We start from the raw sequence: 14,284 nt of genomic DNA on the forward strand, positions 1-14,284 counted from the left end.
TTGACTTCACTTGTGACTATCTTGTCAGCCTGCAAGGTTGAGCTATTTGCAGATGTCAAAAGAAAATCTGGTAATCCACAAGTAAATTATCTGTCTATCCATCTATCAGTGTAACAGTAACTGGTTAACTTAAGGTGCCCAAGATCTAAAAGAAGTTTCAGTTTGTCTATTGTACAGCCAAATATAGTGCCTGCCTGATTAGATTGGTTTTAAAATGTGAAAGAGTCTTTATGTGTGTGTCTGTGTGAGGCAGAGAAAGACAGAAAGTAAGAGTGGGAAACCAGGCAGGCTCCTAAATCTGTCAAAATACAGTATGATCATGTCAACACATTTAACAGACCACTTGATGGTGGACTGCCAAGTTCGTTCATAAGTTTACAGACATACATTCAACTTATTTACATTCCTCTAAATCCTTTCTCCAACTAAATATAGATGGAATAAAAAAGACCACAACAGTAAAAATTAAGACATGGGAAGGAGGACTCCTCTGGAGAGTCTGGTATTCAAAACAGCAAGATTTCAGTCTTCCCCAGTACATGTTAAAGCACAGAAACATCTGTTTCATTCTCCCCATGTTGGAGCTGGAGCAACTCCTTGGGAGAAGTCCTCCACATGGCTAAGGGCAGAGCCTGGCTCTCCCAACACCTGGGCCAAAGCCTTCTCTGCTGCCCCGAAAATTGCCCAAGCTTGCTTGTCTGCTGGGAGTTTGAGACTTCCCAAGGTAAGTGGCATTTATTTCTAGGTGCTCAGGGAAAAGGAAGCTGAAAAAAAGCTTACGTGACTTTACTGCAGAGTTCAGGAAGACTCAAGGACTAGACTGCAGGCAGGAAAAATGCCGCAAACACTGCATGTGACTTATCTGAATATCACTAAAAACTTGCACTCTCTGTTTCTGCTTTTTGGTCTGCTCTGCATTTCCTTAAACGGCCTGTGAACAGGACAGCTCTTCACCAGCTGCTATCCCCTGGAGCCCTCAGCAAACTTTGGGGTAGACCCAAAAGGATGCCTGTGCACAAGACAATGGTTAAAATTTGGGGATTTGTGTCTCATCTGCGTTTTCTACCAGACAGACAGAAAACAGTCCACTGTGCTGACTTGCAAGTCTTTTAACTGCTCTGCCTTGGTTCCTCCACAGCTTAGATAAGGACAGCAAAATGCTCCTGCCTTTTACAGGAAATATATTCATATTCACCTGGAAAGTGCTACAGGTGTCAATTAATTTTAAATATTCTGTACACCATGTTTACAGCAGAGGAAAATACTGTGGGGGCAGAATTAACTGCAAAGAGTTATCACAGCTCTACAGGCAGTTTTAACAAATTATTTCAGCTATGAAGCTGCGTGGGTATGTTTCTTCTGTGGTGCACTAGAGATCTGTAAAGTCAGGTTAAAAGCACACAGATTACCCTTGACAGTTTAAGTATTTAATTAAAACCTTCATTTATAAGCATCTGACTAAAACTGCACCTTCAATATACTCCATCAGTATTACAGACATGAACTATTTCTCCAAAAGCAGCCTACCTCTTCCTTACTCTACCCTACATAAAATTATTATGTAGATATCTGTCGGAGACTCAAGAACATCTATAGTTGGAAGACCTGGAACATTTTAACATTTACAGATAATTCTGTGTGTATCAGAAGACAAATGGTTCCCAACCTAATGGTCTGCATAGAAGTCTGGAGGAATGCAAATATGGTCAACTTAACTTTCAGGACACTGAGTAGTGGCATAAGGATGAAATTTGAGTCAGAACTTTTAAACTGCCTTGTCTTGTGAACCTAATCAGATATTTAACATTATTTGGACACGACTGCTGTGACTAAACTTCTTTCTGATGGTGGCTTTTAGAAAGAGAGTGTGACAGAGTGAGCATCTCCTGCAGCACTGCCTGCTCCCAGCACACAGAAAGCATGGTGTCCGAAGGTGGCCACAGACAGCACACAATAATCCTAACACCTAGTGGTTGCATGTGACTTCAAATGTTTTACAAAATGATTAAGTAAGCCTCTCTGCATCTTCGTGAGATATGTAAAAACTATCTCACCTGGAGAAAAAGAAGTTATTACCTAAAGGCCAGAAGGAGGCTCGTGTTTGAATTCTTGAAGCAATTACTGGAATTAAGGCAGCTTCCTACCTGCCAGAATTTTCTTTTAGACGCCTGGAGTTCCTGGGAAACCATGCACTTCTCTCATAGTGAAACTTTATGAAAGCTGTCACCAGTGTGGAGTAGTTATTGCTGAAATGGTGTTAAAGACATTTATTTTGAACAGCTTTTGTTTTGCTTTTATTCTAAGGCAGCCATCACGTTACATTTAAACTGTAAGCAGGAACTACTGTTGCTGTAAACCACGCCTGTTTCCCTGCAATTATAAGCTGCAAATACTCTCTCCTTATACTTCTGTAATCTAGAAAAGTCCTAGCTGAATCACTGGTGCAGCTTTATGAATTTCTTTTGCAGAGCTGTTGGCATTTCAACATCAGGGCAGAGGAGAAAATACTGACTAGCGTGTTCTTTCATGACTGACCTTACACAGGCATACCTGGTTGGTTATTTTTTCATACTGACAAAGCAGTGGAAAGCCAACAGGTTTTAGGCTTTCAGGACAGAATCAGTTAAACAAAAGTGTATTATGTGGCTTTCCCACTTGGTTAATGATCTCCCCCATCTGTCCTGAGCTACCTCAGTCTCTCTTGGTGGTAGAGGCCAGGGCCACCACTGCACAGCCATTACCTGTGGAGCTCCCTCATTGCTAACAAAAGTGCACTGAGTCCACCGCCTAAAGCAAGTGCTTGGCTGTTGTAGCCCTAGGGCTGGGTGTTTTTTAAATGACTGTGACTTTAGTTATTTCCTGCTAGACTTTTCCATAGATAAACTCAGTCATTCCAGTACTCTCAGCCCATGTCTTTCCCTTTGACCATCCATCTGACTGGGCTTAAAAATCTGAAAAGTGCCAAATGCCCCATGTTTCTCCCCAGAACTTGCAGGGCTTGAAAAATTAAAATACTTCTGCTGAGTTTTGTAAAAGAGGAAGGTATTTAAAGAGGGAGGGAAGGGGCTGAGTTAAGGAAATACCCTCACCAATCCCTTGGAGCTGCCTCATATTTTAGGGACCGAGATGTCCCAGGTGGAGGATACTCCCAGACTCCTGTAAACAGCATTTCTCCAGCTAACTCAGAGTTTGGATCTGTTGCTTGTTTCTCCCTTAGAACAGAGCTATCGCTGAGGGCAGGTGCAGATCCAGATATTCAGCCCTGGTCCAAAGAAACTGCTTGTTCAACCCCAGCAAGGCAAAGTCTTTCCATTAAGCCCGGCTGTGTGCCTCCTTTCCCTTATTAACCTGAAAATAAGAAGTTATTACATAACTATTATTATGATTTTGCATTTTGTGAGGCGTCTTGCTGAACGCATCTTTCCTCCAGCTGTTGCATCCGTTTCCCATCATTTCTCCAGAACAGCTCCCAGATCTTCCCCAGCTCTCCATCTTCTCCTCCTCCTCTGTCATCAGCTTTTCCCTCTGTGTCCCCTAAACATCCTCACCTTCACGCCACTTCGTCTCCTGTCCCCAGACTCAATGCCCTCAGCCAACTCCTGGGTGCTGTAGTCCCTCCTTCTGTGTCCCCTGCCATGGGCTGCACAAGAGACAGCTGGTGCCTGTGGCTGCACCAGAGCCCATGGTGCTTGGGCTCCCCATGTCAGCACACTGACTGGCTGGCCTCTGTCTCCTGGGACAGATAGGGCTGAGATCTACCTGCCCTTCCTGGTAATCTCTGGTGCTTCTATTTGCCGTCAATATTTTGGTTGAAAGTGGCTAACTCTCCAAAAGTTATTATGAGGGAATAACAAGAGATCATGTGGCTGGACAGGTATTGTTTCCTTGGAACCCAACCTAGAAATGCAAAGTGTTCATCTTGGTTGCCTGTTCACTGTAGTATTGATAAGCAAAGATGAAAACACACAACACACTTGGACAAAGAAGAAAAACATATTTTTCTGCTTTGCAGCAAAAAATAATGCAGTCAAGAAAAGTGAAATTCATTCGCTTAAACAGGGGCTGTGTTGTCTGTGGTGGTCTAACATACCTGCCTTCCTGGCTTCCAGCCACTTCTCCAGTTCTGCAGTATCAATGACAGGAGGATCAAGCCCTGAGGCTGAATGCGCCCTCTGGTCCCAGGTGATGGGCACAGAGCAGGACACCCTCTAGCCAGTCTCCAGGACTGCAGTTCATTGTGTCCTTCTCCTGGCCTGGGAGATTTCTTCTGGCTGTGTAAAAGCCAAAACCACTAGCATTTAGTTATGATCACTACTGTTTATTTGGTGTCATATTTTTGGATTTACTATCATCTTCTGGTGAAATAAACTTTATGTTCTTTGCTTTTTTGACCTTGTTTGTATTTCTTCTTTCAACCTGTTCTCTGTCTTACTTTAAGATTCTTTTTCCTATCTGGTCCCCTCAAATATATCCATTTGAGTGAGCACTGCAAAGAGATTACAGGATGGGTAACTTTTTACTTTCCTGAGGCTTTGGTTCACATTATCCATGAACTCCAGACAACCTCATTATACTGTACTTTGCCTTTGAAAGATCTGTTCTGCAATCAGAAAGCTATTTGCATAAAAAAAGGAAGGTTATCTTATACAATGTGTAACTATACCACCTATATACCAACACACGCTCTGTGTGCTAGACAGGGGCCAGAAACCACGTATCTGAAATCTCTGCAGCAGAGGAGTATTCCCGTCTGTGTGCCTGCTCCAGGGGTGAACTCTTGCTTCTGGAATTTGCTTCCTTCAAGAGTTTGCCAGAGCTAGCCTTCGGGGGTCTGGAGGGCACCGTGATGAGGAGGCTTGCTTTGGCAAGCCCCTGGGCTCTGCTTAGCACATTGTTACGGGGAGACACACAAAATCAAGAAAAGGCGGTTGTCGGGCCAAAGTGGAAGTGGCTGGGTGTTATTCACTTGAATTGCCAGAATGTATTTTTAAATGTGGAGAAGTGCCCAGAAACGGTCTGTTCTGTGCAACATAAAGGTCTTGCCATGAATATATATATATATGTGTATGTATAAATATACATTCGTATACGTATATCCTCTCTTGCTCCCTGCCCACCTCCTCCAAAAGTGACTAAGAGTGCATGAGAGGGAGAAAACATTTTTGCCTTGTGCCAGTTGATCCCTGTTAATTGATACAAATCTTTAAGAACAGATCTTTCATACAGAGAAGTGTGCTCTGTCCTCTGAGTCTCCTTTTGGTCCTCAGCACCAGCTTTGTGTCTTGTGGTCTAATGTTCTCTCTCTTGAAATATCTGCATTTGTCAGTCTGTACCCTTCCTCATTTCCATGTCCTCCAAGTTTCTGAAAGTCTGGCAAATCTTCCTGGCTACTTCCTGGGTCATATCCTTCTTTTTGCATTGCTAGGATCCTCCTTATGGTTAGCTGTACTTCACAGGGTCCTGTTTCTCCAAACTCTACCTTTATTGGTGGCATTACTTATTTCTCTGTCTTTAGGCTGAGAGAAGCATATTCAACATGAATTCAGTCAAAAGAACTGGGGCAAGTTACAGCACCGATTAATATGTGTCCTCTCTGTTTCCAGGTTCATTTTCAGGGTTCATGTCCCCCTTCTTTGCCTTCAGCTTTTCTTCCATCTTATTTGCTTGTACAACAGTAGGAGCCAGCATCCTCAGGTGCAGGCTGGAGCCCAGTGTGCTATAGGAAGAGAAACAAAGCCGAACCTCTACTGTCACGGTATGAGACAAGTGAAAGGCTCCCATTTTACAGAGGGAATGGAGGCAAAAAGAGAGGAAATTACTTTTCCAGGGCTGAATGGGAAGCAGCCTGATGGGACTTTTTGCAAGCTAGCAGTGAAGCAGACAGCTGCCCATCTTGCTTGGCTTCCTGTTCCTACCTAAAGCTTTCTAAAGCTTTGACAGACTCCCTGGGTTACCACACCATGCCTCGACTCCATCCATCCCCCACGTTTGGACTGAAAGCTTCCCATCAGATGTGTTCTTCTTATCTTAGCTGTCTTTTGTTGTTGCTGCTGCTGTGCTTTGTGTATGAATAGGGTATGTGCAGCCCGTTTCTTTCTGTGTCCCTGCTGAATGAGTTAAGATGCAAACACAAATACAATAAAGGTCAGAATTTCACAACCAAACTCCACCAAAGAAGAAAGTATTGTTAGAAAGCAGGATGTTTACGCACATATTTGCATGGTCATGATGCAAATGACCCTGAGCATTTTGCTTAAGGAAATTACAAATTTCTAGTATGGATTCAAAGCAACACAGCAGTCAGGGGAAAAAACCCAAAGAATAATGGATAAATAAAATTCTTTTTAACTAACTGCAGTCTCACGTGTACCCAGGGATTCACCTTTTCAAAAATGTTGTGAACATTTGCAGACTAAACTCATTCTGATGGGAGAGGTAGTGCTCCCCTGAGTCATTTCTGGGAAGGTAAAGGGCCACCCTGGCTCACATCTGAGCAACATCTTGAGCAGAGTGAAGATTCTGCTCAGCATGAGCTACAGCGACAATAATCTGGTTTTAATCTGCTCTCCATCCCACTAAGTGAATGTGCGGGAATCTATTACAGCTCCCCAGAGGAGGGCCTGCGAGGACCTCTGCCTCCTCCTCCTGCTCCCCCCCTCCCATCTCATGGCAGCATCCAGCTCCAGCTCAAAAATTTTGGGCTAGACCTCTGTCTACAATAGGCCAAAACTCAACCTTCTCCCCACCCCTATCTTGATCCAGGACTTAATATGATTCCCTGGATCTATTTCTAAAATGAGGACTTATCTCAAAGACACTTAGGAGGCTCTAGGGTGGTCTAATGGTAGCAGCAAAATAAAATAGCTGCTTGCAGTAACCTATGGGGAATACCTTCGACCTCTGCAGTACCATGACTTATTCCTCAGCTCACCAGAGACATACAGACTGGGTGCTCTGCACCTGAGAGCGGAGTTGCTTCAGCAGTTGCCCTCCAAGGTGACTCAGTCTGGAAAGTAGCCAGACCTTCTCCATCAAAAACACCACAGTCATGAGGCAAGTTCTCAAGAGAAACAGGAGGGAAAGAAATGGGAAGCAGCTGTATGAGATGGACTGAAACTGTGAGAATGAGAGAGGGAATGAAAGGGAAGGCCAAAATCTTTGTGGCTTCTGCTTCCATAGGATTTGTGGTCTAGACAAATTTTCTTTTCCTACACCTTCAGAGTTATCCAACACAACAGGTCTGACTTTTTATTTGGCAGTTTTTTCACACCAAATCTTACAAACCTCCATGGCTAAAGGAGACTGATGGGACAATTCTCTGTACTGGCTCCCATTCCTCTTCTTCAGCTGGATTTAGCTGGTGCTGATGCTAAGGTATCAGAGGCACCTGTGACCACGGAGCTTCCCAGGAACCAGCGCAGAGAGGACTACGACATGACCAAGGGGTGCCACTCTGTGTGGGACCTGAGAAGGAAGATGATAAAAAAATCCTGCAAATGTTTTTTGGTGTTTAGCTAAGTAATGTGGATGGCAATGTGAGAGGTATCCTCTACTCAGGACATTCATACCTGGCTGAGGCAGTGAGTGATGAATTCTTGTCTTGACATGTTCAGTCACCAGGAGGACTTTGGGCTTATACCACCATAAAATCTACCACAGCTCAATGAATGAAGTCTTTATTTCTCCATTTGCCTTTGCACGTCCTGGCTACTCCTACTTTGTCTTCCTTCTAATGTTCCCTAATTTCTTTCAAGTTGATCACAGTCCATAGAGCTTCCTCCTCACCCTTGCCTGGCAGTTGAGGGACATCGCCAGTTCATTTCCTTCTTCCAACATGCTCCTTCCTCCAGACCTAACCCCAAGCACTGGGGAGATAACTGCGGGTGCAGCTATATGGTCTTTTGAAAGAAAAGGAAGCTATGCTTGCATGTTGTACCAGATGGATGCCAGGTAGACATATTAGGGTGGCAGTGAGCCCAACTTAATATATCCTGCCTCAGAGCCCAGTTTATTAGCTTGGGCACAGCGCTATGCTAATCATGGCTATGTGGTTTCCGGTGCAGAGTTGGCTTGTGCACACATAGCTCTGAGCATGGACAAACCAAATTGTGTCTGTCTGCAAAAGACATAACCCAAGAAGATAGGAAAAATACATTAAAAGTCCTGCCATGACTGTATCAAAGACTACATTCGTCTTCATTGTGCATCTTACTCTCTTGCTGGATGTTCAGATTATACTACTGAGGTAGCATTTAGATAGAAAGCTTGCTGGAGTGGGGACTACATCTTCCACTTCTAGGTGATGTTGAATACGTGTTTCCACGTGAAAAATGAGGATAACTGGGGGCTGGAGACTGGCAGAGTGATGGCATGTTGGGTTAGTGTTGAGATGTGACATTCACCCAGAGGGGGCCAGGACAAGGAATTCATACCCTTCCTGCATCTCCACAAAAGGTGTTACAAGAGACACATGGTGTGTCCACACCTCTGCAGCTGCCCCGCTTGCATGGCAGCTAGATTGGGACCTTAATGCACCTCTTACGTGTTGCTCACCTTCCCCCTCTCAGACTTGAAAAAAGATAATACCCCTTATTCTCATCATAAAGCATAGAGGGTGGAGAAAGCTGCCTGACTGGGTAGATTTTTGAAAATTGGGAAAGTTGGATGCAAGATCTTCCAGGGATATCACAGATGAAAAGGTATGGGAGGCAGGATGTACCTGTATCTTTGTGGGGCTTAACTTTTCAGCATGGAATTTAAAAATTTGAGACGATGAGTAACAAACTCTGCTGAGTGTTAGGAGGCTCCCTTGGAGGCTGGGATCATTCTGGGGAGCAATCAGCTCAAAGTTGGTGATGATTTTCTCCTTCCATGTGCCTCAGAAAAACTGGTAACCTGCCAGTTGGAAAAATAAAAGGAAGATTTTCAAACTGAGGTCATTCCCTCAAGTGGTTGTCAAGGCATGTTGCAGTGGGTGCTCTGCCCTTACATAAGGTATATCCCAGAGAGTCCATTTCCCAGAAAGTGAGGTGCTAATTAAAAATAGATTCAGGAAGGCTAAGCCTCTACCCCTCTCCCAGCAGAAGCTCTTACATCTCAAGAGGAGAACTTCAGCTGTTCAGTAAAATCCTGAAGGTGTCATTTTTTGCCTTAACCGTGAACCTCCTCTCATACCTGCCTCATGAACTGCTCTTATGAAACTCAGTGCTAGGCTCATTGTTGTCCTCTGACAGGTTCCCCAGGTCCTTGAAGAGGATCTGCACTGGGGAGCGAAGCTCTCTGCTGGAAAGATGTCTCTGTCACTGCTGCCCACACTGGGAAAATGTATGATCTCCAACACATGTGGGGTCCTTGCTGCCCCTCTACGTGTTTGCCATTGCCCCATGACATTCCCACCAGTGCAACGGCCCTGCCTGAAAAATCTCCAACAGTTTTCTCTGCTGTTCACTTTCACCTGCCAGATCATCATTTTTAGTGAACACAATGAGTTACAGTAAATAAAAAACAGCCGCAATTTTATTTAGAATGACTTCTGATGAAAGAGGATCATGGCTAATACATTGCAGATTGCCGAAAGCCAGTGTTGGCTGGTATGCTTTGCTAAACAAAAGACACAGTTTAACACTTCAAAAAAAGATCTGTGTTATCGTGAAATGGTGTAATAAAGCATGACCCATTTTTTACTCCATTATTTATTTTGTTACCATGGACGTCTTTAACTTCCCCCGAGGACAGCACCCTAATCGTTTAAAGTAGACATTTTCTTTCTCAGACATATGAAAAGGTTTTGTACAGAATGCATTAAAACAGGAAGCGCAACTGTGAAGAGAAGTCTCCATCTTAACCTTTTCAACTGCTGGATCTCTGTGTTTGTGTTTTATAGGCAAGTCTAATATATGGGTTGTTCATCAGACTGTAAGTTTCATTCTGATCAAAGATTTATGTTTTGCATACCAAGGACAGGCCACAGGCTGCTGCCCTCCTTTGGTAGACCTTCTCCAAAACCCAGCGGTTTGCTGGGCTAATATTTGTGACTTGGATCCTCTCAGCTGAGCTATGGGGTTGTCATCCATCTTCTGATAAAACACGAGAAATATGGCCATCTCTTATATCTGTTTTGTACAGAGAGAGTGAAAAAAAATCTACTCCAGCACTCAACAGGAGTGGTCAATGCGCTAGTGATAGTAGTAACTGTCTAAATAGGCAGCTTTGCTTTGCAGAGTGTGTTTTTCATTCATTTTAAGGGTCTTGTGTTTGTTTTGAAGACCGGAACTTTCCTGGAACTATAAAATTTCAACATTTTGAAGAAGACATTTTTCCAAAATTCTAAAAAATGGCTCTTTCTGAGCTACTCTAAATCTGTTCCTACCCTACACATGCCTTGTGCATCTGGCATGCTCAACCTTTACGTATTTGTTGCAGGGCTCTCTCCTTGGAAAAAAAAAATCAATCAGAGTAAATATTCTGGACAGAACTGGTATTCTGTTACTATTCTGTGTGACTCCCCGTATGGGTGGTACTCCAGAATAAACATCCCCTTATTCCAGAATAGTATTTCCATTTTGTGAGTACAAGTGTTACTAAGACGTAAAATGATTTTTTTTCCGGAATAGATCCCACAAAGGAAGCTACCCTTGCATAGCTGCTAGGGCAAAATTTCCCATGCAGGCTAGCCCTAAACAGTGAATTTACACCATCTGTTAAGGTATAAATATTAAAGACCTACTCTTCTGCCATTTCAGCTGTAATGAATCAAGGTTGGGGTGTAAATAACCATCCTATTGATATTCTCTCTCTTCTGGACTCTGGACACATATTACAACTTATACATTGCATGCCTCTCATACAGAGTATGACTTTTTGAAAGTACATAACAACCTCTAATCTGAAATGAAACAGTTGACTTTCACTGCTCCTAGTTAGGAAACTGGCAATATCTGCTGAGAGCCATGTGTTTCGCACAATGTCTTAGTGAAGGGTAGTCCCAGAACCACCACGGCCACCTCTAACGTCCTAGTAAGTCAATTTTGACTCCCTGCTGCCTGCTAGAGCTTCACTGTGTTTGTGTCACAGTGACGTGTTTTTCAGTGGGTCTAAATCGACAGAATTGCCCTGATTATCCTTCCCGGTGGTGGGGATAGCAAGATGATACCAGAGGGTCTGGAAATGCAGAAAGGCAGCAGGATTCACAGTGCTGAGTGACGTAATTCACTGTTAGGTACCTGGTCTAATCCTCAGCTCTGCTGGAGTCCTCCTCACCAAAGCTGGTCAAGCATTCAACTATAGCTTCGTACATGGAAATTTTTAGAGGGGTCTCCACCTTTCCTTTAGCATCCACCATATCTCCTGGTAAAAATACTTCTGAGCCAGAAAAGTCCCAAACGAGAGGTGTCTATCCCAAGCCAGTGCTTGCAAAAGTAACACTGCAATTTGATAGAAGAGTTTTCTGAAATCTCAGTTATTCTGAGACATCATGGTGTGAGGATGGCTTGGTGAAGGTTCCTTCCTTGCTCACACAAATCCCAGGTTTAGGGATGTTTTAGAACTTAAAAATAATCATCAGCCTACTGCAGCATTCCTTCCTCTACAGACAATTGCTATGAGGTTGTCCAAGCTTTCCACATCTGCTGTATTGCTCCTGTAATTCAGGTTTTCCTGAGAGTAAGCTGTCATCACACTCCGATAACTACAAGTAAATCCCCAGTTTGCACTGACTTCACGAGTGGGCCAGGAGTGTTCAGTGCTTCTGACAACCTTGTTCCTGTAAAACTTACAGATTAATATGGACTTCCAAGAACAGAATACACCATGCCTCTTGTGAGTAATATAATACATAATTTCCTTATTGCTGGAAATAAATAGTTTCATAGTGTCACTCACTATAAGGATATCATCAGTTGCAAATCTCAGCTGCAAGGGAAAACCACCTTAGGAAAAGCAAACAGGTGATTTTTAGCTTTAGACTGAATCTGTGGAAACTATTGAAAGCATTCGTCTGTAATGCATTTCTTTTCTCCAAATCCCTCTGACAAGGAATTCCAAATTTAGCTCTCTGCAATTTATTGGAGGGTAGGAATATAGGTGTATTTGACTGCAAGTAAAATACTGTGTGGTATGAAGCTGCTTACTCAATCGCTGCATCTAAGTATTTCAAGATGCTTGTGAGTGTAAGGCAGAGCAATCCCTGCAAAGCAGCCTGCTCCGAGAGCTTCCTTGGAGGTTTTTATTATGTTACTTGTGCAGTGATGGTCACAGGCAGCTGCCTGTGTTGGAGGGACTTCTCTTTTACGTGCACTTTGCTAACTCCACCGTTACAATTCAGCTTGAAAAGCCTCACACAGTTGATCTTTGCACACTTAGAGATGTGACTTTTTAACTCTCCCTCCACATTCACTAGACAGTGCTTAGCCTCCATGAGGAGGAAGCTGGGGCAGCAATAATCTCTCCGAGACAGAGAGTAATTAACTGAGTGTCTCAGAGGCTGCGGTGGGTCTGGGTTCCCAGCGCTTGATAGGAGGTGAACTGAACATACAGCAGCTAGGAAGTTCTTAAAATTTTTCTACCATCCTCCCCAATTACATGACCAAATCTGCTAATGAACTATCCCATTAAAGCAGAGAGGTAATCCACTCTTGCGCGGGGCTGTCTGCCAAAGAGTTCAAGTTGTTAGAAAAAAATGAAGTGGTGCGGCACTCTGCGCTATTAACGTGCCAAAACAACAACAAAAATCTTTTCTCATGGTCCAGAATATTAAACAGACACAAATAACTTTCATTTAAAAGCCACATTTTCTGTACAGAGTTTTCCCTGGAGAGAGCAACATTTCTTTTCATAAGTAGGATGAATTTTGCACTTCATTAAATGCCTTGATCTTTTCATCACATTAGCCTTTAATGCGACAACATAATCTTTAGTTTGTCTGGATTAACGATTAAAATAAATGCGTGCATTTGTGTGCGCATGTGCATGTCTGCGGGTGTGTACAAAATCCTTTGTTAATCTTTAAAAAACAAAATGCAATGAAACGACCCGACGTTCTTACCAAAGATACTGGTTTAAAATAGATATGCATGTGCTTTCTGAGTTGCAGGGTTAAAAGCTAACTTTTAAAGGCCTCTGATTCTCCCCTGTGATGATCTCCACAGGGAAGGGTGGTTATCTGGATAGGTGCTCCAATTGCCTTTCTCCCTCTCATACCCAACTGCTTTACAAGGAGCGGTTGGTGGGCTTTCGTTAAGGTCTGATTGCTGTGGCTGGGACTTGCACAGCCCAGCATCGAGGCCGTTACAGCTCTGTGAGCTGATGCCAGACTGATGTGTGAGTGGGAGAGCTGAGCCTGAGGCATCTGCTGGAGCTGCTGTTCCTGGGTCTCCCTCACTCCCACCCCGCGGATGCTGGGGAGGCTCAGAAGTCGGCTGCCACTATCAGGAAAGGCAAATTCGGGGAGGACTCATCTGAACCCATCTCGCTGCAAATTGTGGCGCTTCTGGTGCTGACTGACCAGGAGGGCAGCTGTCCTCGCAGCGGGGCGGGAGGTGCAGCTGTCTGTGGCAGCTGTGCACCAGGGGAGAAAAGGGTGCCAAAAAGGAAAGGCGGGATCAAAGGTGTGTTTTTGGCTAAAGGTGGAACAAATAATTTCTCCTTTCTGTGGCAATATACTGAATGGGGAGAGACTCAATTTTATGCCAAGAAAATTTGTCAAAGAGATTTTGGTGTGAACAAGACTCTGTATTTTGGATAATGAAATCTCTCACCCAGCCCAGAAACAGAAAACTCTCTTGTAGTTAAAACCCTTTAAAAAAACTTATTTTAATGTTTTTTTAATCTATAATGGAAGGAAGTGATAATGAGGTCATCTCCAAGAGAATGTATCAAAGTCATGCAGCCTTTAAATACATCTGATATAAGCAATGTGGCAAAACTGACAAAAATATCCCAGAAGATTTTATTATTTTAAAATATTTGTTTTTTCAATAAGTTTCAGATTAATTTTTTGATTCATTTATGCTGCAGATATACTTGGAAGCTATATTGCTCTAGTTTCTGTGTTCAGACCCACACACAAAACTATTAAATGTCTGTCCACTATTTATTTAGTGATGGTCAATGAACCAGGCTGAAATCTGACAAAAGTTGCTGCTTTTTTTTTTTTCCTGGTGTTTTCAAAACAAAGCTCTGGATGACATATGGAACTGAATACCCATCTGCTTCAGAGACAGCATCAAACTATCAAAGCCAAAACTTAATGCAGAAACTGCTGTCTTGTCTTACAAACATGGGAATA

The sequence above is a fragment of the Strix uralensis genome, chromosome 2, assembly GCF_047716275.1.
Source record: "Strix uralensis isolate ZFMK-TIS-50842 chromosome 2, bStrUra1, whole genome shotgun sequence".
NCBI lineage: Eukaryota > Metazoa > Chordata > Aves > Strigiformes > Strigidae > Strix > Strix uralensis.